The sequence below is a fragment of the Tamandua tetradactyla genome, chromosome 9, assembly GCF_023851605.1.
Source record: "Tamandua tetradactyla isolate mTamTet1 chromosome 9, mTamTet1.pri, whole genome shotgun sequence".
Lineage (NCBI taxonomy): Eukaryota > Metazoa > Chordata > Mammalia > Pilosa > Myrmecophagidae > Tamandua > Tamandua tetradactyla.
This window is the reverse complement of record NC_135335.1, coordinates 28,868,292-28,895,318: the sequence shown is the minus strand read 5'-3', so window position 1 is coordinate 28,895,318 and position 27,027 is coordinate 28,868,292. Positions and strand designations below refer to the sequence as shown.

Here is a 27,027-nt window from a genome sequence, read left to right as displayed (position 1 = left end):
GCAGCGGCCCGCCCGAGAGAGTGCACGTTCCCCGGGAGTCACGGGTTTGGAAGGGGCCTCCCCCACCCGTCACCGTTCTCCGCGGCCTGGGGGTTTCCGATCCAATTCTCTCAGTTGGTCCGGGGGCTGCGCGTGGTGTGGGCGCCAGCCGTCTTTGTTTCAGGGGACCACCTCTCCAATTCTCCCAGCCGGCCTGGGAAGGGGGTAGGGAGTAACTCCGGCCGCTTGCCACCCCGCCCGGTAAGGCCCGCGCGCCTCGGCGATCTCACCCGAGCTGCTTCTCTCAGCCAGCCAGCCGTTCCAGGATGGGGTACGCTGTCTTTTTTATCTCTGTTGTGGCTTTGGGCGCTTTCTGTATCGTTTCTACTCCCCTAGTAGGTGTCCTGGAGAAGAAACTAAGATCCGCGCGTCTTACTAAGCCGCCATCTTCCAGGAAGTCCCTGATACCTTATTAGCTACACTTCTTTTCCCCCTTTTGGTGAGGATGGAATTGTTAATCCCATGGTGCCAGGGCCAGTCTCATTCCTGGGGGTCATCTCCCACACTTCCAGAGAGACTTTCATCCCTGAATATCATGCCCCACATGGAGGGAGAAGGCAATGATTTCACTTGCAGAGTTGGGCTTAGAGAGACTGAGGCCACATCTGAGCAACTAAAGAGGTCCTCCAGCAGTAACTCTTAGGCATGCCTATAGGTAGGCTAAGCTTCTCTGCTACCTACCTAAGCTTCGCAAGAGTAAGCCTCAGGACTGAGGGTGTGGCCTATTGATTTGGGTGTCCCTAAAGTCTGACTCAGTATCAGGGGATTCCCTGATGGTAAGGTTTAATAGTCCCATATTTTTTCTCCAAGCCTGGATCCCCTTTTCTGTGCTCATTCCCTGCAACCCAGCAGCCACTCCTGCCCCCAGACTCCATGTTAGACAGTCCTGGAGGGCACAAAGTGCTGGGTGAACTTCCTGATTTCAGGTATGGGGGTTGCTAGGGCCTGGGACACACAAACTTGTGACACCAGTAAGGGCAGCTCCATCCTCCTCCTGTCTTCATTAATTTGTCCAGTATTGCCCAGCAATAGATGTAGCCGGCCCCAAACCTGGGAACCACTCTTGTCTCATTTAATCCCACAACAACCCTGATTTCCATTGGAGGGAACTGAGGTCCAGAGAGAGGAAAGAGTTGCCCACTGTGGCATGCACATAAGGAACAAGCAAAGAGCAAGCCTAGGGCAAGATGACCCAGAGCTAAGGACTTCCCTTCTCTCCAGAGGGTTCCCTTCTTGGAGGCACACATGGTCCTAGAGCTGGGTTTGCTGTCTTTTGGTCATCTACATCTTTTACCTCTGGCCAGAAGCTGGCAGAGAAGGCCTACCTCCAGGACAAAGCCAGGTTTTGCCCAGGGCCAAGGGTCGGGAAATCTGGGGAAAAGGTTCCTGGAGCTTGTGGAGCCCTGGTTCCTGGCACAGGAGATGGGGAGGAACAGAGGCCCACCTTGGGGCAGGTCAGCATGTTATGATGACAATGATGTGCGAAGGGGGTAAAGGGGGCAGGTGGGTTCAGCCAGTGTGCAGAAGAGGGTGGGCTCAGAGCCTAGGGCTGGAGCCTGGGGAGTGGACTTGTAGCTGTCATTGTCAGCCAAAGCCTAAGGAGTGCCTGGCAATGGCGATGGGGGGTTGAGGAGTGTGAGCTCCCCCAGGGACATCTGGCAATGTCTGGAGGTGTTTTGGTTGTCTCAGTCAGGAAGGTGTGACTGATATGAACATCTAGTCCGCAGAGGCCAGAGATGCTGCTCCACATTCCACAATGCACAGGGCAGCTTCCAAAAAGAGAGAATCACCCAGCCCCAAATGTTAGCAGTGCTAAGGTGGAGAGACCCTGAGCACCCCTTCTTACCTTCTCTGTGTGTTTCTCCTCCAACAGCTCAGTCCCCTTCTCTGCATTCTGTTCTTCCCAGACCATCCCATCCATGGGCTCCTCACCCAGTGAAATCTCCAGTCCAGACCTGAGCCAAGAGCTCCAGATATCCTTGGCTTCCTGCTGCACCCAACACTCCAGACTCAACATGTCTAAGACCAACATGCTGTCCTACCTGTCAACTTCTCCACCAGGTTTGCCCATCTCTGTGGACGGCAACCCAGCCCCAACCTGGGAACCATCCTTGACATTTCTTCTACCTCCAGCTCCCTGTCCAGCCTCTTAGTTCTACTTCCTAAATCCTTATTGAATCTTCCTGCTTTTCCCCATGTCTTCACCACTCTCCTATCCCAGCCCCTACCATTTCCCACTGGGATTCCTCACCACCCTCAACAAACCTCTCTGTTGCCTCATACCTCTTGTCCCTTCCAGTCTTCACCCTGCCTACAGTATCCACAAATCTGACTATGGTACTCTCCAGCAGAATGTCCTTTAAAGATGCCTATGATGGCTTGGGGCTATGTACCCTAGAAAGACATGTTCTTACACTTAATTCATTCCTGTGGGTGTGAACCTATTGGAAGTAGGAACTTTTGATGAGATTACTTCAGTTAAGGTGTGGCCCACCTCAATCAGAACTGATCTTAATCCTATTACTGGAGTCCTTTATAAGCAGAATAAAACTCAGAGTGACAGAAAGCCATGGAAAGAAAGAAGCTGAAATTCAGCAGAAACTGGAGGAGAACAGAGAGGCCAGGAGATGCTGCCTTGCATATTGTCAAGTGACAGAGAAGCCCAGGACCAAGGATTACACGTGGCCAGTCCCAGAACGGCAGTCTTCAGAAAGAAAGCATCACCTTGATGACACCTTGATTAAGAGTTTCTCTTAGTCTCAAAACCCTGAGTTAATAAATCCTCATTGTTTAAACCAACCCATTGAATGGACTTTGCTTGAGCAGCCTAAGAAACTAAAATAACACCCTGTTGTTCCTGGGGCATGTGAGAAGGGCAAACACTCATACAGCACTGCCTGTGGGTGAGCACCACCTGAAGACTTTGGTATATCCATTGACTCCTCTGCATGACCACTGTTATTCCCATTTTCAGGTGGGGAAGCTGGGGCACAGATAGGGCAAGCAATGTGTCCAAGGTCACATACTAGTCAGTGATGGACTTTGAGCCTTGTGGCCCAATTCTCTGTCCATGGTGAGTGGCCATCTGGCCAGCCAGGTCTTGGGCTTCCTCAATCCGCTCCCTCTGCCTGCAGCTTTCTCCTTCACCTCTTTCCCTGATGAATGCCTTCTCTGTTCCCTGCTGAATTTTTTTGCTGGGTGTTTGGTTTCTATCTGTCTCCCTGAGATCAGGGACCATGCCTGGCTTGTTCAGCACTGTGTTCCCAGCTCCTAGTAGGAGCCCAGTAAATATTTGTTGAAAAAATACTTAATCTTTTAAATATTAATTTCAGTTATTAAAGTAATTATAGAGAATGAATCTCTGAACCTAGGAAACCACCCACATAAGTAAACAATTGCTGGGCCAAGAGATAAGGATAGATGACACCTTCTGACTTTGTTGGTACAAATCCAGTCCTCAGATACTTTTACTCCTCCATCATCGATGACACCTCAAGAAGTCCATCCTCTATAACACCTCAAGAAGTCTATCCTCTATAAGGACTCTTTTTTTTTAAAATATTTTTATTGATAAATCTTCATACACATACTGTCCATACATGGTGTACAATCAGTGGCTCACAATATCATCACATAGTTGCGTATTCATCATCATGATCATTTTTTAGAACATTTGCATCACTCCAGAAAAAAATAAAAAGGAAAAAGAAAAAACTCATATATCCATACCCCTAACTCCTTCCTTTCATTGACCACTAGTACTTCCATCTGTCCAATTTATTTTACCCATTGTCCCCATTATTTATTTATATCCATATTTTTAAACTCATCTGTCCATACCCTGGATAAAAGGAGCAATAGACACAAGGTTTTCACAATCACACAGTCACATTGTAAAAATTATATCTTTATACAATCATCGTCAAGAATCAAAGCCCCTGGAACACAGTGCAACAGTTTCAGGTGCTTCCCTCCAGCCACTCTAATACACCATAAACTAAAAAAGAATATCTATATAATGCATAAGAATAACCACCAGGATGACCTCTTGACTTTGTTTCAAGTCTCTCAACCACTGAACCTTTATTTTGTCTCAGCACTCTCTTCCTCTTTGGTCAAGAAGACTTTCTCAATCCCTTGATGCTGGGTCCTGGCTCATCCCAGGATTTCTGTCCCATGTTGCCAAGGAGATTTACACCCCTGGGAGTCATGTCCCATGTTGGGGGGGAGGGCAGAGAGTTCACCAGCTGTATTAGCTAGGATTCTCTAGAGAAACAGAATTAGCAGGAGATATCCATAGATATAAAATTTATAAGTGCCTTATGTGGGAATGTAGAGTTGAAGGTCTGTAGGGCAGGCTGCAAGCTGGCAACTCTGATGAAAGTCCTCAGTGAACTCTCGGGAGAGGCTGGCTGGCTTAAGCAGGAAGAGTGACTGTGTCTTCTGAATCTTCCTTAAAAGGCTTCTGGTGATTAGATTAAGTGTCACTCATTGAAGAAGACACTCCCTTTAGCTGATAACAAATGCAGTCAGCTGTGGATGCAGCCAACATGATCATGATTTAAATCCATGAAATGTCCTTATAGCAATAGGCTAGTGCTTGCCCAACTGGACAACCAGGCACCACCACCTGGCCAAGTTGACACATGAACCTGACCATGACACCTGCCAAGCTGGCTTAGAGAGAAAGACCATATCTGAGCAACAAAAGAGGTTCTCTGGGGGTGACTCTTAGGCATAATTATAAATAGGAATTATTGTAGGATTAAGTTTCATAGGGGCGAACCCCAAGATTGAGGGCTCAGCCTATTGATTTGATTGTTCCCACTACTTGTGAGGATATCAAGAATTCTCCAAATGGGGAAGTTGAATACTTCCTCCTTTCTACCCAGTCCCCCAAGGACTCTTAATGAAAGTCCCTCCACAGGTTGGAATTTTTCAGCCAAGTTAAGCAATGTATCTCAGTTTACAAAGGATGCTATAACAAATATTACACCATGAAAGGCTTAAACAATGGCAATTTATTGGCTTCTGGTTTTGGAGGCCATAAGCCCAACATCCAGGTCTTGATGGGCCGCGCCTTCTCCCAGAGCCTGCAGTATTGTGGTTCTGACTCGCCGCCATCCTTGGGGTTCTGTGGCTTGTAGCTCTCCTCTGGCTTCCTCTCCTGCTCAGTTGTCTGTGTCTCTATTTGATTTCCTCTCCTTATGAAGACTTTGGCCACATGTGTTGAGGCCCATCCTAATTCAAAATGGCCTCACTTAAGAAGGATCTTCAAAAATCCTACTACAAGTGTGTTCAGACCCCCAGAAACACAGATTAAGACATTGAACATGTCTTTTGTGGGAGGTGTGAGTCAACCCCCAGCACAGTGCTTGTGGATAATATTTAGTAATTAAAAAAGCCATCACGTGCAGCATAATCTCTACTGTTGAGAGTGCAAACTAAAGAAACATACTGTATTATTATTTAATAGTAACAGCATCCACTGTGACCCAGGTAACAGCACTATCTGATTTAACCTTCCCAGCCTCCAAGGAAGCAGAAGCTGCTATAATTTCAGTTTTTCTGGATGAGGCACCTGGGACAATGAGGGGTGAGGACTCCAGCCTGGTGGGGGTATGTGTTGGTGGGGCTCTCTGGGTTCCAAGTTCTCCCTCTTCCCTGCCCAGGCAGGGTGCTGCTAGTTTCCTTAGGGTTAGTGGGTTGGTGTATATTTTAACTTTTAATATTCAGAATTGCCCAAAATTCTATATTGACTATGTGTTTCTTTAACAGAGAGTTTAAACAAATGCATTTCTAAGTTTTTCCCTTCAATTTAGATGGGCTGTCACCTGGTACACTAATAGGCTGCGACCTGAATTTTACCAAACCCACCTATTTGGAACTTTGCACCCTTCATTACGATAAAAACAAACCTTTTAATTGAGGCAAGGTTAAACATACATACTCACTGATGTTTTCCAGGCAAACAAAAATTCTAAAAGCCATATTGAGGTATAATTTATATACTCTAACCATCACCTGTTTTAAGGGTACAATTTAATGATGCTGAATGTTGGCAGAGATATGCAGCCATCCCACAGTCAAATTTTAGATCCTTACCATCATGTCAACAGACCTACCATGGTGGTTTGCGGGCATCTCTGTTCCCTCCCCAGACGCAGGCAACAAGTCATCTTGTTTTCTTTCTATAGAGATTTGCCTTTCTGGACATTTCATAGAACTAGAACTGTACGATATGTAGTTTTTTATTTTTGTGCATAGCTTCTTTCCCTTAGTATAGTGCTTCTGAGGTTCATGTTGTAGCATGATCAGTAGTTCGTTCCTTATTATTGAAGAATAGACTCATTTGTGTGAATACATCACATTTTGCTTACTCATTCATCACTTGATGGGCATTTGGGCTTTTTCTACCCTTTATCTATTACTAACAGTGTGCTATGAACAGTGTGTGTACAAGTTTTTGTGTGGATGTATTTTCATTTCTCTTGGGGGGAAATGAGAAGAATTGCTGGGTTGTATGGTAGAGTTTATTTTTTAACTTTTTCAGAATCTGCCCACTTGTTTTCCAAAGTGGTTGTATCTTTATATGTTCCTACCACCAAGTTATGAGACACCAGCAGACCATGTCCCTTGCCATGTGGCAGAGTAGTCCAGGATTGCTGGAAGCCAGTCTTCAGTAAGAAAGCGTCACTTTGATGATGCCTTGATTTGGACTTTTTCTAAGCCTTGAAGCTATAAGCTTGTAAGCTAACAAATTCCCAGTGTTAAGAGCCAACCCATTTTATGGTACTGCTTTTGTCAACTTGGCAACTAAAACAGGGAGTTTTGCCATCTTAACATTATTGATTCTTACTATGCATGAACATGAGACATCTCTCCATCTATTTCGATCTTTAATCTAACATTATGTTTTTTTTAGTTTTCAGTGTACAAGTCTCACACTTTGGTTAAACTCAGTCCCAAGTATTTTATTTTATTTTTTGATGTTATAAATGGAGTTGTTTTCTAAATTTCGTTTTTGGATTGCTCGTTGCTTTTATATAGAAATACAGTTGATTTTTGTATATTGATCTTTGTGTCAACCTTGTTGAATAAGCTTATTAGTTCTAGCAGTTTTTATTTTTATGAATTCCTCAGAATTTTCCACAGAGTCATGTCCATGTCTTCTATAAATAAAGGCAGTTATATTTCTTCCTTCCAAATCTGGATGCCTTTTTCTTGATAACACTGATTCCTGATGAGCTAGGACCTCCAGTACAATGTCAAATAAATACAATACAAGTAGTCACAACAGACATCTTTGCCTCATTACTGATCCTAGGGGAAAAACATTCAGTCTTTCACTCTTAAATAGGTTGTTAGCTCTGGGTTTGTGATAGCTGTCCTTTATCAGGTTGAGCAAATTCTTCTTTATTTCTAGTTCATTGACAGTTTTTATTGTGAATGGGTGCTGGGTTTTCCCCATTGCTTTTCTATATCTGATTTGTTTGCCAAAGTGGTTGAAATGCAGATCCTGTAAAATGGGTGGGCATGATGGTCAAGTTCTGGTGTCAACTTGGCCAGATGATGGTGCCCCGTTGTCTGGTCCCGTGTGCACTGACCTGACCATTGCTGAAGGGATATTTCATGGCTTGTGTATTGAATCATCAGTCAACTGATTGCATCTGTGGCTGAATACATCCGAGATCAACTAAGGCGTGCTTCCTACAATGAGGTAATTCAATCAGTGGAAAGCTTTTAAGGAAGAAGAGAGACTCTTTCACTGCTTCCTCAGCCAGTAAGCCTCTCCTGTGGAGTTCATCCAGACCCTTCATCGGAGCTGTCAGCTTCACAGCCTGCCCTACAGATTTTGGACTCTTCCATTCCCATAATTGTATGAGACCCTTTATAAATCTCATATTTAGAGATATCTCCTGTTGGTTCTGTTTCTTTAGAGAACCCTGACTAACACAGTTGGCTTTTCAATGAGGATTTATTAGTTTATAAGCTTACAGTTCTGAGGCCATAAAAATGTTCAAATCTAGGTATCATCACAATGATATCTTCTTCCTGGAGACTGGCTGTGGCAATCCGGGACTCCTGTCACATGGCCACGCATGTGGTAGCGTCTGCTGGTCTCTTCCTTCTTTTTGGATTTTGTTGCTTCCAGCTTCTGGCTTCAGTGGCTTCCTCTGTGTTTCTGTGGCTTTCTCCCAGCTTCTGTGTCAGTCTTTGAATTTCATTCTCTTACGAGGGACTCCAGTAAAAGGATTAAGACCCATCTGTGGATGCCTCAACTGAAATAACCTAATCAAATGTCCCACCCACAATAGGTTTACATCCATAGGAATGGATTAAGAACATGATTTTCTGATGTATGTAAAGCTTCAAATCATCACAGTGTCTACTAAGATAATCATGTGGGTTTTCAAAGCAAACAAATTTGAAGACTTATTTAGGTCTCTTTGTACACTTTCCTAATGGTTACAAAATCATTCCACTGAAGAAATATTTTTAAAACCTTTTAATTCATCTAGCCCTATGTTTCTCAAACTTCTTTCACTCATGATTTTTGCTGCAGTCACTTTTCACCTGTACTGCTTATGTGGTAATGCTATTAAAAATCAACTAAAATTTTATAAATATGTACTTAAATACATTAAAAAGGGAACTCTGTAATGACTATAAATAGAAAACCCATCTTAATTGTCTCAAATAGAAAGTGACTATATCAATAAAACTACAAAAGAGAAGTTGCTTCAGGGCAGGCCATGGTGGCTTAGCAGGCAAAGTTCTCACCTGCTATGCTGGAGACCCGGGTTCGATTCCTGGTGCCAGCTCATGCAAAAAAATAAAAGAAAAGTTACTATAGCAAAACACAGTGGGCCTCTGGATTAGGATGGCAGATTGAGATCCAATGTGATGATGCTCCCTACACAAAAGTCCACTAAAAATGCAAAGGGTGTGTTTTTAAAGCATAGACCCACCAGAATGGGGAAGCATGAAATGACAGCAGCTGGGATCTAGCTGCTGGAGCTTGGAGAGATGGCTGGTAACTAACTCAGCAGACCTGAGAAAGGCCCCCACCCCCCACCCCGAGTAGCCCCAGCAAAGCTGAGAACTGACCAGATGGACACTGCAGATAATTCTGCACTCAGCACTGCCATCTCTGGGACTGGAATTCAGGAGAAAGGGTTCTGGGGAGACTGCTGAGAACATTACAGCCCTAGCTCACACCCTCCTTCAGGCTTAGGGGTGCTAACAGCTTCCCACTGCCACCAGCCCAGGGGTCCCATCATGCCTGTGTGGCACATTGAGTTATGTGTCCCGGAAAAATGCATGTTCTTTTTCCATTCCTGTGGGTGTGAACCCATTGTAAATGGGACCTTTTGAAGATGTTGTTTTTAGTCCAGGTGTGGCCCAACTGAGTCAGGATGGGTCTTAATCAACTATTACTGGAGCCCTTATAGAGGCAAGCTGGAAGTTACTGAGAACCTGGAAGAGAAAGAAGAGGACATCACCATGTGAAAGGAAAGCCATGGAACCCAGTGATTGCTGGGCAGCCAAAAAATGCTACCAGCCTCAGGAGGAAACAAGCCTGGCAGCCTCCAAAACCATAGGCCAATAAATTCCTGCTCCTTAAGCCAACCCTTGTGTGATATTTGTCATAGCAGCCAGGAAACTAAGTATCTTTATCAAATTCCCTCACTTGCCCCCGAGGGATGTGCAGCCTTTTACATCCTGCCAAACCCTGCCTGATAATGAGGTAAGAGCCTTTGGCTCAGTCATGTTTTTTTCAAGCAGCCAACCAATGCTAGCTCTGGAATCTGTTCTTTGATGTGTATTGAGCTATTGGTGACATCTGCAAGGTGTTGGAAAAGCATTCTTTGTCCAATGCAGCCATGATCCAGTGTGAGAAAATACTTAATGAAGACCTATGATCAAGTCTTTTGAGCAGCTTCTCAAATTGAGAAGAGATTCTTCTCTGTGGGATCTTCAGTGTGTACCTGACCACGTTGTCAGATAAAGAAGGAGGTCTTTGATAGTTGACCTATTCTCTAAAGATATGCATATATAACTCATAAAATAATTCAACCCAACACCAACGATGAACTACAAATCATGAGTCCAATAGACCTATGCACATTGTAGTGTTGGAAAAGGATGAGAGATTGTCCTCTCTCTCTAGGCCAACTCCCCAGGTGAACTCACTGCCCTCCCTGCTATGTGGGACATGAATCCCAGGAGTGTAAATCTCCCTGGCAATGTGGGACAAAACTCCTGGGATAAGCCAGGACCCAGCATCATGACATTGAGAAAGTCTTCTTGACCAAAATGGGGAAGAGAGAAATGAGACAAAGTTTTAGTGGCTGAGAGATTTCAAACAGAGTTGAGAGGTTATCCTGGAGGTTATTCGTGCACATAATATAGATATTCCTTTTTAGTTTATGGTGTATTGGAATGGCTAGAGGGAAGCACCTGAAACTGTTGAGCTGTATTTCAGTAACTTTGATTCTTGAAGATGATTGTATAAAGATATAACTTTTACAATGGGACTGTGTGATTGTGAAAATCTTATGTCTGATGCTCCTCTATTCCAGAATATGGACAGATAAGTAAAAAAATATGGATTAAAATAAATAAACAATGGGGGGATAAAGGGTAAAATAAATTGGGTAGATGGAAATACTGTGGGTCAACGAGAGGGTGAGGTAAGGGGTATGGGATGTATGAATTTTTTCTTTTTATTTCTTTTTCTGGAACAATGCAAATGTTCTAAAAATGATCATGGTGATGAATACACAACTATGTGATGCTATTGTGAGCCATTGATTGTACACCATGTATGGACTGTATGTGTAGGAGGATTTGCTGATCAAAATATTTTAAAAAAAATATAAAGGGTAAGAGGGACAACCCCCAGGGGCTGATTTGCTGCCTGCATTCCTGCAATGATATGATCAGTGGCTGTGTGCCAGACCTGTGACAAAGCATGGCACACCCTCTCTCTTCCTCATAACAACCCTATGAAGAAGGAACTACTACAATCCCTGGTGTACAAATGACATCAGTGAGGCTCAGAGAGAGGCATGACCTGCCCAAAGTCACATGGCTAGTAAGTATTAGGAGCAAGACTCAAACCTGGTAAATCTGGCTTCGGGGCCTCCATCTAAGAGCTGAGTCCCCACTGCCACGTTCGTGGGAGCTGAAGCAGAACCAGTGGCTGCAGCTCTGCCCCTCTTGCCAGCTTTCAAGACCTTGGTAGAGTGAGGGCTGGGCTCCTCAGTGGTCCCTGGCTCCTCCCCTAGACCCACCCCTGCTGGCCTTGTCCCTTTCAGGGCCCCTGGGTTTGAGCCTAGTGGCAAGTGAGCATAGAGCTCAGGCCACTCCTGTTTCCTTCTTACTCCCCACCCTTCTGCCTCTAATTCCTTACCTTCCTCTGTCCTGAACGGTGACCTCCTGTAGCGCAGAGGTACCAGTGGACCTCATCCGACTGTTGGTGAATAGCTTGTCTTGTCAAGGTCAGTGACTCTCTCCGCTGGGAGCTCTCCCTTTGTAGCGGATTGAACTGTGTATCCCAGTTTGGACATGCTGATAATCTTGGTTGGCATTCTGGTGGGTGTAGAGTTGTTGTAAATAAGATCTCTTCAAGATGTCCTTTCAGTTAAGGTGTGGTCCCACTGAATCAGATTGGGCTCTCATCCAGATTACCAGAGTTCTTTACAGGCAGATGGAAAGAGAAGCCAAGGGAAACCACCATATGCACTGCCATGTGATGGAAAAGCCAAGGACCAAGGATCGCTGGCAGCAGCCCCAGAATGCCACAGTCTCCTAGGAGAAAGCACTGCCTTGATGATACCTTGACTTTGGACTTCTCTATTTCCCAAAAGGCACAAGACTCCTGCTTCTAGGAAGGGTCAGTACCCAGCACCAGCCTCTGACCCTCAGTCCCACCGTTTTCTTGAGAAACCTCAGACCCAGCTCTCTGGGACAGGTGAATTGTCATTTTAGAACAACTTCCTGCCAGTTCCTTCCAAAGCCATTCTCCCTTCCTTTGTTTTAGAAATAGTCTCACCAACGCATTTGGTTGGACATAGAACCCACTCAACTAGAGATCACCTGCCCAATTCCCCTCGCACCTGGGGTGGGGGAGAATGTAACTAGGTTTTTGGCTGATGGTACATGAAAGAAGTGATGTTGCGACTTTTACTTCAAGTCCTTAAAAATGAAATAGCCTGCCCTCCTTGCCCTCTCCTCTCCCTGTCCATGGGCTGGAAGTCAGATGTGGAGCCACCCAGCCCCAACCAGGCACTTAGGGAAGGACCATCATCTCTGAATGACCTCCCAGGGCAGAGTAGTTCCACCTACTTAGACCATTCATCTTTACATGATTAGAAGATGGAGATGCACAATTCTGTTTAATTAAGGCCATTGTATTGGGAGGCTTCTTGGTTACAGCTGCTAAGTGCTGACTAATACAACATCCAAGTGTATCAGTTGGAAGTGTGTTAGTCCAATTCATTCAGGGCTGCTTGAAGAGAGACTTCCCAGTCAGGCAGCTGATATTTCTTCCTGCTGCGTTGTGAACACCTGTGGTTACTTGAACGGTTCTGTTTTCTGGTAACTTCCTGCCAAGTTAATGTAAAGGCACAATGAATGTCCCTGCAACCTGCATGGCCACTTTGCTGCAGACTTTCTCCCCTTAAAATCAGTGGCTTCTTGGACCACCTCCAACATGTCAAGGACCAGCCAACCAAGTGCAACGATGACCCAACTACCTGTTTCCGGAATGCAGAAAAACAAGCTCAGCCTATCTTGACCATTTTAAGGATCACCTTTCACTGGTGCATTTGGGGAAAAGAGGTTGGACAATATATTAGGGCTCTCTAGAGAAACAGAACCCGAAGGAGGTATCTGTAAATATGAGATTTATAAAGGTGTCTTATGCAACCATGGGAATGGAAGTCCAGAAATCCACAGGGCAGGTTGTGAAACTGGTAGCTCAGATGAAGGGTCTTGATGAAATCCACAAGAGAAGCTCAGTGGCTGAAGCAGCAGTGAAAAAGTCTCTCTTCTTCCTTAAAAGTCTTCAACTGATTTGGTTATCTTGTTGGTGGGAGACCTGCCTTAGTTGGATCACAGATGCAATTAACTGACTGATGATTTAATCACCCAGCCATGAAATAGTCTTGCAGCAATGGTCAGGCCAGTGCTTCCCTGACCAGCCAACTGGGGGTCATTATTTGGCCAAGTTGACACCAGAACCTAACCACCACAGTCCACCCCTTGACAACTTGGCAGCTATACACATCACCTTGAAACATGCTTGATTGCCAAATAGAACACAATAACAGACATATATTTTGCCTAACAATACTCAACTGTCCTGCGTACAACTGGAAATGCACTACAAGTTGAATGTCCATAGGTAACATTCACTCTTAAACTTCATATCCTATGGCTTAAATACTATAGCATGAACAATACAACTTATGTCATATGATAAAAGGAAAACAAGATATTTGCTTATGTACAAATGCAAACTCACAACAAAAGAGAGGAAATTTTCATACAATCACAGTCCTTGTTTCTGTAACTAGTCATGTGGTAGTAGTAATATTTATCACTACCTTCTTCTACTATCCATTCCATGTCCCCTTTACCCTAAGCAAGCACCTCAGCTGGCCGTGATTCTTTGCCAGGTGGGGTGACCCAGACCTTCATTCCTGACATTTTTGGGCCATTGGTAGTTTCACCTGGATTGGGTTATTGCAGTTTTCCATTGACTTTACTCACAGGGCATGGTAGCACTAAGAGACGCCCTAGGTGACCTCCTGTATACCATGAAAACTCCTCTTTACCTCCATTGTGTATTTCTGGTCTTATTTCCCCTTGATAGTCAGGATCAATCACCCCAGACAGAACAGTAATCCTCTTTCATGCCTGTTGATTCAGTGGCATGAAAAGCCCAAAGTGTCCAGGTGGCAGTCTTAACTTCCAGTTCAATGGAATCATTGTTGTGTCTCTTGGTGGGAGCATGCTTCTTTTGGAACTAAGACCTATAGACCAGCAGAGCTTAAAATTTCAGGGACAGGAAGCAAAAGCTTTCCTAGTGGATCACTGGGGTGATAGTGAGTGGTGCCACTCCCATTTCCACCCCTTGATTCCTGGACCTGTGAATCCTGGCTATGGGGAAAATAGCACCATAGAGTGGATGCTGATACAGAGCATATGCAGCCTCCTGGAGAACACTGCCCCAGCCCTACAAGGTACTGCCACCTAGTTGACACCATAATTAGGTCTTCAAAAGGCCATTCCACTGTTCTATCAACCCAGCTGCCTCTGGATGACAGAGAACATGGTAAGACCAGAAAATTCCATTAGCATGTGCCCATTCCGGCACTTCATTTGCTGTGAAGTGGGTTCCTTGATCAAAAGCAATGCTGTGTGGAATAACATGACGGTGGATAAGGCATTCTATAAGTCCATGGATGGTAGTTTTTGCAGAAGCATTGCATGCAGGGAAAGCAAACCCATATCCAGAGTATATGTCTATTCCAGTTAGAACAAATTGCTGTCCCTTCCATGTTGGAAGTGGTCCAATGTAATCACCCTGCCACCAGGTAGCAGGCTAATCACCTCGGGGAATGTCGGTCTCTGCTGCTCTGCAACACCAAGCTGGCCTTGGTGTGTGAAAGTCCATGTTGCCAAGTCCATGCATAACCTCCATCCCTACCACCATGTCCACTTTGCTCATGAGCCCATTGGACAATGGCAAGAGTGGCTGAGGAAAGAGGCTGACTGGTATCCACAGGATGGGTCACTTTATCCACTTGATTATTAAAACCTTCCTCTGCTAAAGTCACCCTCTGGTGAGCATGCACAAGGGACAAAAATATCTTTTATGTTCTTTGCCCATCCAGAAAGGCCTATTCACATACCTCTTCCCCAGACCACTTTCTCATCAATTTTCTAATCATGCTCTTTCCACGTTTGTGACCATCCACCCAAATCATTAGTAACAGCCCATGAGTGAGTATACAAATGCACCTCTGGCCAGTTCTCCTTCCAAGCAAAATGAACAACCAGATGCACTGTTCTAAGTTCTGCCTACTGTGAGGATTTCCCCTCACCATTGTCCTTTAATGACATCCTAGAATGGGTTGTAGTGCTGTTGCTTCCAGGTGGTCCCTGCAATATTGTGCAGAACCATTTGTAAACCAGGCCCAACTTTACCCTTCCTCAGCCAACTGACTGTCCAGAATTCCCCAAGAGGTCATAGTCTTGTCTGGGAAAGAGAAGGTAATGTGGCAAGAGTGCTGTAGACCACGGGCATTTGGGCAACTTCCTTATGTAACTTACTTTTGCCTTCAGGACCTGCTCTGGCCCTATCTCGTATATACCATTTCCATTTTATGATGAAGTGCTGCTGCTCACATCCAACCTTGTGGCTTGGTGGGTCAGACAACACCCAGCTCATGATAGGTAACTCAGGTCTCATGGTAACTTGGTGGCCCATGGTTAAGCATTCAGTCTCTACTAAGGCCAGTAGCAGGCCAAAAGCTGTTTCTCAAAAGGAGAGTAGTTATCTGCAGCAGATGGTAAGGCTTTGCTCCAAAATCCTAGGGTCTGTGTTGTGATTCTCCTATAGGGGCCTGCCAAAGGTTCCAGACAGCATCTCTATTTGCAACTGACACTTCCAGCACCATTGGATCTGCTGGATCACATGGCCCAAATGGCAGAGCTGCTTATACAGCAGCCTGGACCTGTCGCAGAGCCTCCTCTTGTTCAGGTCCCCACCCAAAATTAGCAGCTTTTCTGGTCACTCGATAAATGGGCAGAGTAGCACACCCAAATGAGAAATAGGTTGTCTCCAAAATCCAAAGAGCCCAACTAGGTATTATGCCTCCTTTTTGGTCATAAGAAGGGACAGATGCAGCAACTTATCTTTCACCTTAGAAGGGATATCTCAACATGCCCCACACTACTGGACAGCTAAAAATTTCACTGAGTTAGAAGGCCCTGTATTTCTGTTGGATTTATCTCCCATCTCCTGACCTGCAAATGCTTTGCCAATAAGTCTTGAGTAGTGGCTACTTCTTGCTCACAAGTTCCAATCAACATGATATCATCAACATAATGGACCGATGTGATGTCTTGTAGGAGGGAGAAATGACCAAGGTCCCTGCGGACAAGATTATGACATAGGGCTAGAGAGTTGATACACCTGAGGCAGGTCAGTGAAGGTATACTACTGGCCTTGCTAGCCAAATGCAAAGTGTTTCTAGTGGTCCTTACTAAGCTAATGAAAAAAGGCATTTGCCAGATCAATAGCTGTATAGCAGGTTCCAGGTGATGTGTTGATTTGCTCAGGCAGTGATACCACATCTGGAAAGCAGCTGCAATTGGAGTTACCACCTGGTTGAGTTTACGATAATCCACTGTCATCCTCCAAGACCCATCTGATTTCTGTGCAGGCCAAATAGGAGAGTCGAATGAGGATGTGGTGGGAATCACCACCCCTGCATCCTTCAAGTCCTTAAGAATAGCAGTAATCTCTGCAATTCTTCCAGGAATACAATACTGCTTCTGATTTATATTTTGCTAAGTAGGGGCAGTTCTAGTGGCTTCCATTTGGTCTTTCCTACCATAATAGGCCTCATTCCACGAGTCAGACAACCAATGTGGGGATTCTGCCATGCTGAGTCTGTTGATCCCAATTACAGCTTCTGGAACTGGAGAATAACCACAGAATGGGTCCAGGGGCCCACTGGACCCACTGTGAGATGGACCTGAGCTAAAACTCCATCGTCACCTGACTTCCATAAGCCCCCACTCTGACTGGAAGACCAGAGTGACGTTTTGGGTCTCCTGGAATTAATGTCACTTCTGAACCAGAGTCTAATAATCTGAAATATCTATCATTTCCTTTTCCTCAATGCATGGTCACTCTGGTAAAAGGCCATAGGTCTCCTTGGGGAAGGCTGGGAAGAAGAATAACAGCAGAAAGTTCTGGCAGTGTAAAAGGGTCCTTCCCCACGGGTGTCCGACCCTCCCCTCGTTTGAGGGTCTCTGGATCTGTAAACTGTCTCAAGTCTGGAAGTGATTAAGGGGCGATAACTCTCTGTTTTTTGCAATTCAAGTCAGACTTCTGTTCACTTGACCTAGAATTCTTCTGCTTATACAGCTCAAACAAGAATTTAGTAGACTGCCTTCTATTTTACTTAAAGTACTCCATGATCTACCAGCTGATGCCATAAGTCTCTGCGAGTCAGATTATTCTGACTGCTGCTTTGAGTCTGCTGACCATTATGGTGGCCATGCCAACCTTGTCTATGGTGAGTAACTGTCATCACGTGACTTCTGCCAACTCGGGATCTGATCATCCCCATCGTGTTTGAGGATTCCAGCTCAGTGACAGCAGTTCCCACAGTAATATCTGAACTACAAAGAAGGGCAACTACAGAACTCTTCAGGGATGATGGCGCTAGTCACAAATTTATTTCTCAAGGTTTTGTTAAAAGATGCATCCTCTGGACATTCCTGGGGTATGTGCTCAGGTCTTCCATGATAAATCCACTCTAACATTCCCTTCTCTCTAAGCAGCTACATCCCCTCATCTACATTATACCAGGGCAGTTCTGACCTTTCAACCTCACATAATGTCGCCCACCTTTTGATCCATGTTTCAGCCAACCATCCAAACAAACTGTTAATGCCCCTTCTAACCCCTTGAGCTATAACATTGAATGCAGAATCTCTACTTAGTGGGCCCATATCAATAAATATGATCCAACTTTATATTCCTTCCACCATTATCCCACACCTTTAATATCCATCCCCACACATATTCCCCTGGTTTTCGTTACACAGACAGGAAAACTCTTGCGTACCTTTTTGAGTGTAGTGTACCTCCTCATGGGTCACACTTTGTACCTGACTTTTGGGGGCCTGTTGGGACTTTAGTAACAGGTCTTGAGGAAAAGAGGGGTGGGGGTAGGGTCATGAAAAGAAATAGAAATGTCTCTCAAGCTCATTACCTCGGCATTCTGTTACAATGTCATCTGGTGAAACAGGATTAGTTGCTCCAGACAGAGTAGTAAGGACTGTTTCCCCAGGGAAACCACCCTGGGGAGGTGGTTATAGGGTTAGCAGGCAGTGAAGGGTTAATCTCCTTAGTTGGAGGTTGGGTGGCAGACTCCTCTGAGGAGACTGGAGGCCAGGAAGCTGTTTCCTCAAGGCAGGCTGGAGGTCAGGAAGCTCTTTTCTTGAGCTTCCTGAGCAGTCCATTACAGGTCTATCTAGCAAAGTCCATCTCCCCATCACTGTAATTATCAAGCCATATATCCCCACCCTAACTTTCAGGATCCCATTCGTTTCCAATCAAAGCCCTTACTGTAACAGCTGACACCCTGCAAGGTTGAGATTTTAGTTTACGTTGTAAATCTGCTACTCACACAATGAAGCTTTGTGTCTGGTTTTAAGACATCTCAAGTCCGCAACCACAGGAAATAAGATTTTCTTTCAGGGCAAACACAGAAACTTTTACATAATTCATATAGCACTTAAGTTGCAAATTTGAAGCCTTCAGCTCATCCCTTTCCTCCATCACTGTATCCAGTGTATCTCCAACAACTAGCCAACATCATTATAACTCTTAAGTCCACAAAACTCTGCAAAGGTGTCATAGACCCTCTCACCCAGAGCCTTTCCTCATAGAAGTGTCCAATTAGCAGAATCTAATGGTGATATTCGTCTCTCTCTCTTGCCAACTCACCCATGGACCGTTAGTGCCATCTTGATTATTGGAAACAGAGTCATTAGTGACTCTGAGTCTCATCAGAGTAGAAAGCCAATTGTAAAAACCTATTTTTAAGATTCTGTTTCTCAAGAACCACCCCACTCTAAGTACCAAGCTGTATTGGTCAGGGTTCTCTAGAGAAACAGAACAGGAGATATCTGTAAATATGAGATTTATAAAGGTGTCTCATGCAACTGTGGGAATAGAAGGGTTCAAAATCCATAAGGTGGGTTGTGAAGCTGGCAGTTCCGATGAATGGTTTAGATGAACTCCACAGGAGAGGCTCAAAGCTAAAGAAGCAGCGAGTCTCTCTTCTTTCTTAAAAGTCTTCAATTGATTGGATTATCTCATTGTGGGAGATGCACCTTAGTAGATTGCAGGTGTCATAGATGCAATTAACTGACTGATGATTCAATACACCAGCTTTCTGATTTATCAACGAGCCACGAAATATCCTTATAGCAATGGTCAGGCCAGTGCTTGCCTGACCAGATACCTGGGCACCATCACTTTGGCAGGCTGACACCAGAACCTTACCTAATTTTCTCCGACAGCTGATGTTCCCATCACCGGGTCCTTAGATCTCATGAATCACCATCGTGATGAGGCTTTGGACTCAGGACCAGCATTCTCCCCTGGCTGAGGCAGCCGTCACCACAGGAGCCAGGGTTGATGCCATGGCCCTGTGGTCACCAATGAAACTTGTGAAGTCACAAGCAGACTTCACACAGGAGAGAAAGTTTCCACAGTATCAAACATCCCCAGCTCCCATGGTCACAAACCTATCCCCAAATTTGGGTGCGGTTCTTTCATTGGCTCTCACCTGCTGCTCTGTGTTGCCGCCTACCAGTCCCTCTACCCCAAACACGGCAGTCAGCCTCTAAAGTTGAATTCAGGTCTCTGTGCTTAACACCATGCAATTCGAATTTTCCTTCTGATGATGCACAAAGTCCAGGAATAAACTTTAGGGCAAGATTCAAAGTCCCAGGATCTGGTTTCCCCCCCTCTCCTGCAGCCTTGCAAGTGGGTGGGTGGGTAGGTGGGTGAGGGGTCTCCTGATCTCTTGCTATTTCCGGAACAAACCCTATGACTCAGGCAAAAAGCCTGGGTCACGGTAGTAAGGTCAGAAAAAATGAATTTAAAGTGAAAAGTACTGAACAGGACAAAGCCAGGTTTTCCCGTGTTTTGTTTCGTGGTGGATACAATTCTCCCCGAAGAGATGTGGCAAACATCTGTTTACTCCTCGGTGGGTCTGACGCTCCCGAGAATCTGAGGCAAGCGTGGTGTCAGCTCTCATTTGTCCAGCTTACCACTCCAGACCCTGTATTCTTTATTAATAAAGAGCCTGGTGTCTCTGTCCTTGGGCTTCCCCCTCCCTCTGATGTCCAAATCTCAAGCCGTGGCCGCAGACCTAGGAAGAGGGCAGTAAATCTTCCCAGGGCCTGCCGTCAGACCATTGCTGCAGTTCCCGCTAACTACCACACGATGGCGTCATGGAGAGCGGTTTCCAAGTGCGGGCTGCAGAGGCTTCTGGGGAGTGGGATGGGGTGCGCTGGGGCGGAGGCGTACGTCGGGGGGTAGGGCGGCAGTCTCCTTTTCTTTAGACTCGCCAAAGCCGCCCCCCTACTTGGGTTTCCAGGACACAGCTCAGAAGCCCAGCACGCGTCACTCATTGTCTGTCCAGTAATCTATTTAGGAGTCAGGCTCAATTTCTTTTTAAATCAGTACTCTCAAATTTGTTTGCTCTTGAGGCCGTAAGTAACCTAAAAGAGTGAAGCGGAACAGGTGTCAGGAAAAACAAAAAGATTGCCCCATAAAGGGACAAGGCTGTACTCATTCACTGTTGCCACTGTCAGAACTCCCAAAGATTTTAAAGAAGCCAGGGATTGTTTTATTTTTTTACTAAAGTCTTTTGCAAACACTGAAGCTAACTTTAGACATTAGTGAAATGGAAATAAAAAGCACGACTAGATACCATCTTACACCCACTAGAATGGCTGTTATTGAAAAACAACAGAAAATAACAAAGTGTAGGAGAGCATGCAGAGAAATAGGAACCCTCGTCAGTTGCCTGTGGGAATGTAAGATGGGGCAGTTGCACTGGAAGGCAGTGTGGTGGTTCCTCAGAAAGTTAAGTATAGAATTACTGTATTACCCGGCAACCCCACTTCTCAGTATAAACTCGAAGGAATTGAAAACAGGGACTAGAACTGGTATTTATTTGCACACCTGTGTTCATAGTGGCCTTATTCACAATAACCAAAAGGTAGAAATAACCGTGTCCATCAATTGACGATTGCATTAATAAAATGTAGTACATATACCCAAAGAAATAGTATTCAGCCCTAAAAAGGAATGAAGGTCTGATGCATGCGATAATGTGGATGAGCCCTGAAGACATCATGCTGAGTGAAATAAGCCAGACACAAAAGGACAAATACTGTATGGTCTCACTTATATGAAATAAGCACAATATGCAAATTCATAGAGGTAGAAAGTAGAGTACAGGTTACCAGGGGCTGGGGTGTGGGTAGGGAATGGGGCGTGAATGCGTCACTGATGCAGCATTTCTGTTTGGGGGGTGGAAAAGTTTGGGTAATGGATGGCGGTGATGGTAAACAACATTGTGAATGCAATTAGCAGCACTGAATTCTATATTTGAATGTGGTTAAAAGGGAAAATTTTAGGTTATATATTTGTTACTAGAATAAAAATTTAAAAATAGCAATTGCACAACACAGTGAAGCCTAATGTAAACTATGGGCTAAAATTAATAATATAATTGTAATATTGTTTCATCAATTATAACAAAGGCAACACACTAATGCAAAGGGTTAATAACAGGGATAAACTGTGTGAGGAGGGGGTAAGAGGGGAACTCTGTATTTTCTGCATGACTTTTCTGTAAACCCTTAATTTTTGTAATTAAAAAAAAGAAATATAAATCCTCTGTGGCCCAACACAGCATATCTGTGAACCAAATCTGCCTCACTGGCAGCAAGTTTGTAATCTCTACAGATTAGTTTTATTTACAAACAATCCACAACGTACCTAATGTATATGCCCCCTCCTCCCCTTCCCCCATTCTTTGTAACTTCTTATCTAATTTCTATCTCTTGCTGATTTGCTATTTCTAGACATCTATTGTGAGTGATATTATAAAATATTTGTCCTTATGTATCTGGCTTATTTCACCGAGCTCAAAGTTTTCAAATTTTTCCATGTTGCAGCAGGTCTCAGAACTTCATTCTCTCTTACAGCTGAATAATACTCCATCGTGTGTGTGGAGTACAGTTTTGTATATTCATTCATCTGTTGATGGACAATTTGGTTTGCTTCCACTTTTTGGCTATGGTGGATAATGCTGCTATGCGCACTGTCATACAGGTGTCTGTCTAAGACCCTATTTTCACTTCCCATTTAGAAGTGGGATTGCTGGGTCCTATGGTAGTTCTATATTTAACTTTCTATGTCACCAACGAGCTGGTTTCTACAGAGACTGCACCATTTTACATTCCCACCAACAGTGCATTAGAGTTCCAGTTTCTCTGCATCCTCTCCAAAGCTTTTTTTTTTTTAAATAATAGTTATCCTTGTGGGTTTGAAGTGGTACCTCACTGTGGTTTTGCTTTGCATTTCCCAAAAGGCTAATGATGTTGAACATCCTCTCATGGCCAACTGTGTATCTTCTTTGGAGAAATGTCTATTCAGGTCCTTTGCCATTTTTAAATTAGGTTGTTTGTCTTTTTGTAGTGGCGTCATATACGTTCTTTCTTTAAAAATGTTTTTTATTAAAGCAGTTGTAAATTTATACAAAAATCATGCAGAAAGTAGGGTTTCTGAATGCCACCCCCCTTGCACACACAGCTTTCTCTATTATGAACATTTTGTATTAGTGTGGTATTTTTGTTATAATTGATGAAACTATATTATAATTATGCTACTCACTTTAGCCTGTTGCTTACATTGGGCTCCCTTTTCGTGTTGCACAGCTTTATGGCTTTTTTGGTGATAACATACACAAACAAAAATTTCCCTTTTCAAAAATATAATTGATTGGTGTTAATTACCACATTCATTACTCACAGTTTTGGGCTACCATCACCATCATCTGTTGCCCAAACTTTTCCAACATCCCAAATAGAAACTCTGTACCAATTAAGCATTAACTCCCCATTCCCCTCCCCAGAACTGCTCCAGGTAACCTGTATTCTAGTTTCTGATTTTATGAATTTGCTTATTCTAATTATTTCACTGAGATCATATAGTCCTTTTGTGTCTGACTCATTTCACTGAACATGTTTTCAAGGTTTCTGTTGTTGCATGTATGGACTTCATTCCTTTTTATGGCTGAATATTATTCCACTGGATGTGTGAACCACATTTTGTCTATCCATTTATCTGTGGCTGGGTACTTGTGTTGCTTCTACCTTTTGGCTATTGTGATTAATGCCGCTATGAACATTGGTGCATAAATATCTGTGTGAGTTTCCTGCTTCCAGTTCTTCTGGGTGTGTACCAAAAAGTGGGATTGCCGGGTCATATAGTAGCTCTATACTTAGCTTTCTGTGGAACTGCCAGCCTGTCTTTAACAGCAGCTGCACCATTTTACATTCCCATCAACAACAAACCAGGACTTCTATTTCTTTGCATCCTCTCTAGCATTTGCTGTTTTCTGGTTTTTTTTTTTCCATTCTAGTGAGTGTGAAGTGGTATCTTATTGTGGTTTTGATTTGCATTTCCCTAATGGCTAACATGTTGAGCATTTTTCATGTATTTACTGGCCATTTGTATATCTACTTTGGAGAAATATTTATTAAGTCTTATCCTCATTTTTTAATTGGGCTGCCTTTTTGTTGTTGAGTTGCAGGAGCTCTTTATCTATTCCAGATATTAACCCCTTATCAGATAAATGGCTTCCAAATATTTTCTCCCTTTCTTCAGGTTATCTTTTTACTTCATTGACAAAGTCCTTTGATGTACAAAAGTTCCTGATTTTTATTAAGTCCCATTCATCTGTTTTTTCTTTTGTTGCTCATACTTTTGGTGTAAGTCTAAGAAACCACTGCCTAGCACATACTGAAGATGTTTCACTATGTTTGCTTCTAAGAATTTTGCAGCTCTCTTATCTTTAGGTGTCTGAGCCATTTTGAGTTATTTTTTAATATGGTGTGAGGTAGGGATCCACCTTCACTCTTTTGCATGTAGGTCTCCATGTGGAGAGACTATATGGGGAGTCACTCAAGAGGTGCCAGCTTGTCTTGTCCTGGCTATTTGTGTCTTTCCAGCCCAGGCACTTGACATGGGGGCCCCAGGCCCAAGCCACAGTCTGCTACAATCACAAGGGAGATCCTGAGTGAGAGAGCTAGCTGAGCCCTCTCAAGGCCAAGAGCCACCAGAGATTATGACAAAATAATTGGCTTTGTTTTAAGCTGCTAAATTATGGGCAACTTGTTACGCAGCAATACTAGCTGAAGTCTTAGGTGATGGGTTGGCAGAGAGCAATGGAAAATGGCTTGGGGAGGATGGCAGAAGTGAAAGAGTCACCCCACAGTTGATTAAACTCCTTCACTTCCTTCTCAATCCTCAAGCCCCTGTGGTCTGTGTTTTCCACTATAAAGCCAACAGTTATTTCTAAGTTTTTGTCTTGATTGGCCCATTAGCAACACCAGTACATAGTTCTTGAGACATGGCCTTCCCCTGGCTTTGGTGTCATCATGCAGTTCAACTTCTCTGTCCCCTCACAAGCTTTTCCTCCTTTCCTTGATCATGAAATATTGAAGTATTCAAATGCTTAGCCAAATGCCCTCTTCAGACCTTCTACATTCTCTCCTTCAGATGATTAGCTTCAATTACTATTGATATGCCAAACTACTGTCTTAAGCACAGACTTCACCCTTCTGAACATGACTCAGTTATGTAAGTGGAGGGACATCTCCATTTAGTTGACACAAAGGCATCTCAAACTCAGTGCAACCAAGACTGAACTCATTTTCTCACCCACTTCCAGCGGCACTTAAAGAAACCCAGGAATCACATCTGAATCTCCCATAACCTCTATCACCAATATGTGTTCATGTTATCTCTTCCCTCTCAAATCCAGGACCTTCCCTCCATTCCCCATCACTACCTCACTCCAAGGTACCACCTGTCCTGCCCATGCCTGAGTGACTGCCTTTGCTGGTCACCTGGTCTACCTTCACTTATCCTTGGCATCTTTCACTTTGTTCTCCATGCTGCCGCCAGAGAGGTGTTTCCAAAACTCCAATTTAGTCCTGTCAGGTCTTTCCTTGGACACTAGATGGACTTTCTGTAATAGCCTGTAAGACCCAACTTCGTCAGACCCAGGGCCTGCCTCCTAACCTCTCCTTGCCCCCCTGGGATTTTGCCATGCAAACCTCCTTGCCATTCCTTAGTGTCTAATGATCAGGCTACAAAGAAGGAGGAGAGAAGCATAAGAAGCAAGAGTAATAGAGCATCCCACCTGGCCCCATAGATCTGTCACTTCTTGGAGCCCAACTCACATTCCTTGAGAATTGCTGGCATCTTGCCAATGCTACACAAGGATCCTTGGTAAGTTCTCATTCCTACACCTCGCTACTGCTTGGTTGAGGGGCTGTCCATTCTTTAATTGAGGCTCAGAGAGGAGTTGTTTGCCCAGGTCACAGAGCAAGCTGGGGCAGAGATGACATTCCAACCGTATCTCTTCCAGAGCCCAACCACCTGCAAGAACTCAGAGGGACCCCAATCTCCTGGGCAAACTCTCAGTCCCCTTTGCTCCAATTAGGGCTCCTGATGTCAGACACGCCCTTTCCTGCTTTTCACTTTAGGCTATTGTCCACAGAGCTGGCAGGGTTCCCTAACCCAGGGGAGAGTCGGAGTCGCAGGGGCGGGGGGGGGGGGGGCCAAAATTTAGGCTGCAGGAATTGGCCAGTCTGCTCAGAATTCACATTCCTGCAAAGCCATAATAAGGGCCCTGGCTCTTCAGTCTCTGGCCCGAGGCAAAATCCCACATCACTTCCCTTTTAAAATATCCCCTGAATTGCCCGGACAGCACTGGTTGCCACGTCCAGTGCTCTGCGTCCAACCTGTCTCCTCCCTCCCTCTCTGTTTCTACTTTAGGTTAATAGCAAAGCTGGGGCCCAGCCCAGATCTGACTGATAACTCACAGCTGCACCAGGGGCTTGGGTCCAGGTCAACCAGAAACGGAGTTTGTCTGTACTCAGAAGGAGTTGGGGGCTACTTCTGGGCTCTTTCTTTGGTTTCTGGGATCTGAATGAAGAGAGGTTTTTTTTTTTCTATAAAGTGCATAGATGTGGATATTCTGCAGCTGAAAATGCCCGACAGCCCTGGCCCAAATGCTTGAGGGTTAGAGAGGCAATTCTCTGAACCAGAGGGGTTTCACGCTGCAGTCTGAGCCCAGGGGCCGGGGGTGGTGATGTCACTGATTATGACCCCCTGGGCTTCTGATGTCACAATGAGGCTGAGGGCCCTGGGGCCAGAATTCCAGTGACGGCATGGCTGCCAGGACCACGGCCAGTGACAGCAATTCTGGCATCACATAAGCCCGCCTGTGAGTAGTCTGTCACTTGGAGGGTGCATTCCCTCCTTTCCCGGCTGGTGCCTTCCCCATCTGACTGAGCCTGCCAGTGACCATCAGACTGCTTGGCTGCCTTGACCGAGTCTTCACTCCTGCTGCGATCAGGCTTGGGGAAGGGGGCTCAGTTACCCTCACACCCAGCACCTTCCTGGGCAGGGGCCATTCCAGGGTTCTCTGATCATGGTCACTGCCAGGAAGATGGGACAGGATGGGGAGGGGGGAAGCCCAGTGGGGTGCCTGGGTTCTGGCTGCTTCCTCTGGCCCATCTGTCCTTCCTGTGGTCACTCCACCCTTTCCGGGATTGGCTGAGGCTGTAGAAGCATAGATTGATGGTTGGACTGCCCACCCTGAAACCCACCACTAGCTGCATGAACACCAGGCAAAGCAGTGAATCTTTTGGGAGTCTCAGTTACCCTATCTGGAAAATGGGGATGATGATATCACACTCTCCATCAAGTAGAGAATTAAATGAGATTGTGCAGAGAGCCTGACATATGCTTAGATAAGGTCACTGGAGCTTGGCCCAGAGCCTGGTGCCCTGCGAAGTTTCTACAACCATCAGCCATGAAATAGCTGGCTGTCCTGGACCTCACCTGTTAGC

At 44.8% G+C, this 27,027-nt stretch overlaps 1 protein-coding gene and 1 long non-coding RNA gene across 9 annotated transcripts in view; one reads left to right on the top strand and one right to left on the bottom strand.

The window, feature by feature from the left end:
* Positions 1-3,636: 3,636 nt before the first annotated feature.
* Positions 3,637-26,751, bottom strand: LOC143646887 (uncharacterized). Of its 7 annotated transcripts, none has more exons than XR_013157707.1 (4): positions 25,311-25,715; positions 19,364-20,589; positions 8,824-8,862; positions 3,637-5,280 (listed from the first exon to the last, which is right to left on the bottom strand). It is a non-coding gene; the product is annotated as an uncharacterized LOC143646887 (long non-coding RNA). The 7 variants fall into 7 exon arrangements; XR_013157708.1 differs by lacking the exons at positions 3,637-5,280; positions 8,824-8,862 and adding exons at positions 8,873-9,519; positions 11,459-11,856; XR_013157705.1 differs by lacking the exon at positions 25,311-25,715 and adding an exon at positions 25,996-26,751 and having other exon boundaries at positions 3,637-8,862.
* C9H3orf22 (chromosome 9 C3orf22 homolog) overlaps positions 26,308-27,027 on the top strand; it is a 20,538-nt gene continuing 19,818 nt past the window's right edge. For both annotated transcript variants that reach the window (XM_077116307.1, XM_077116305.1), the window contains exon 1: positions 26,308-26,399. The gene's annotated coding sequence lies outside the window, so the exon portion shown is untranslated. The remainder of the gene's footprint in view (positions 26,400-27,027) is intronic.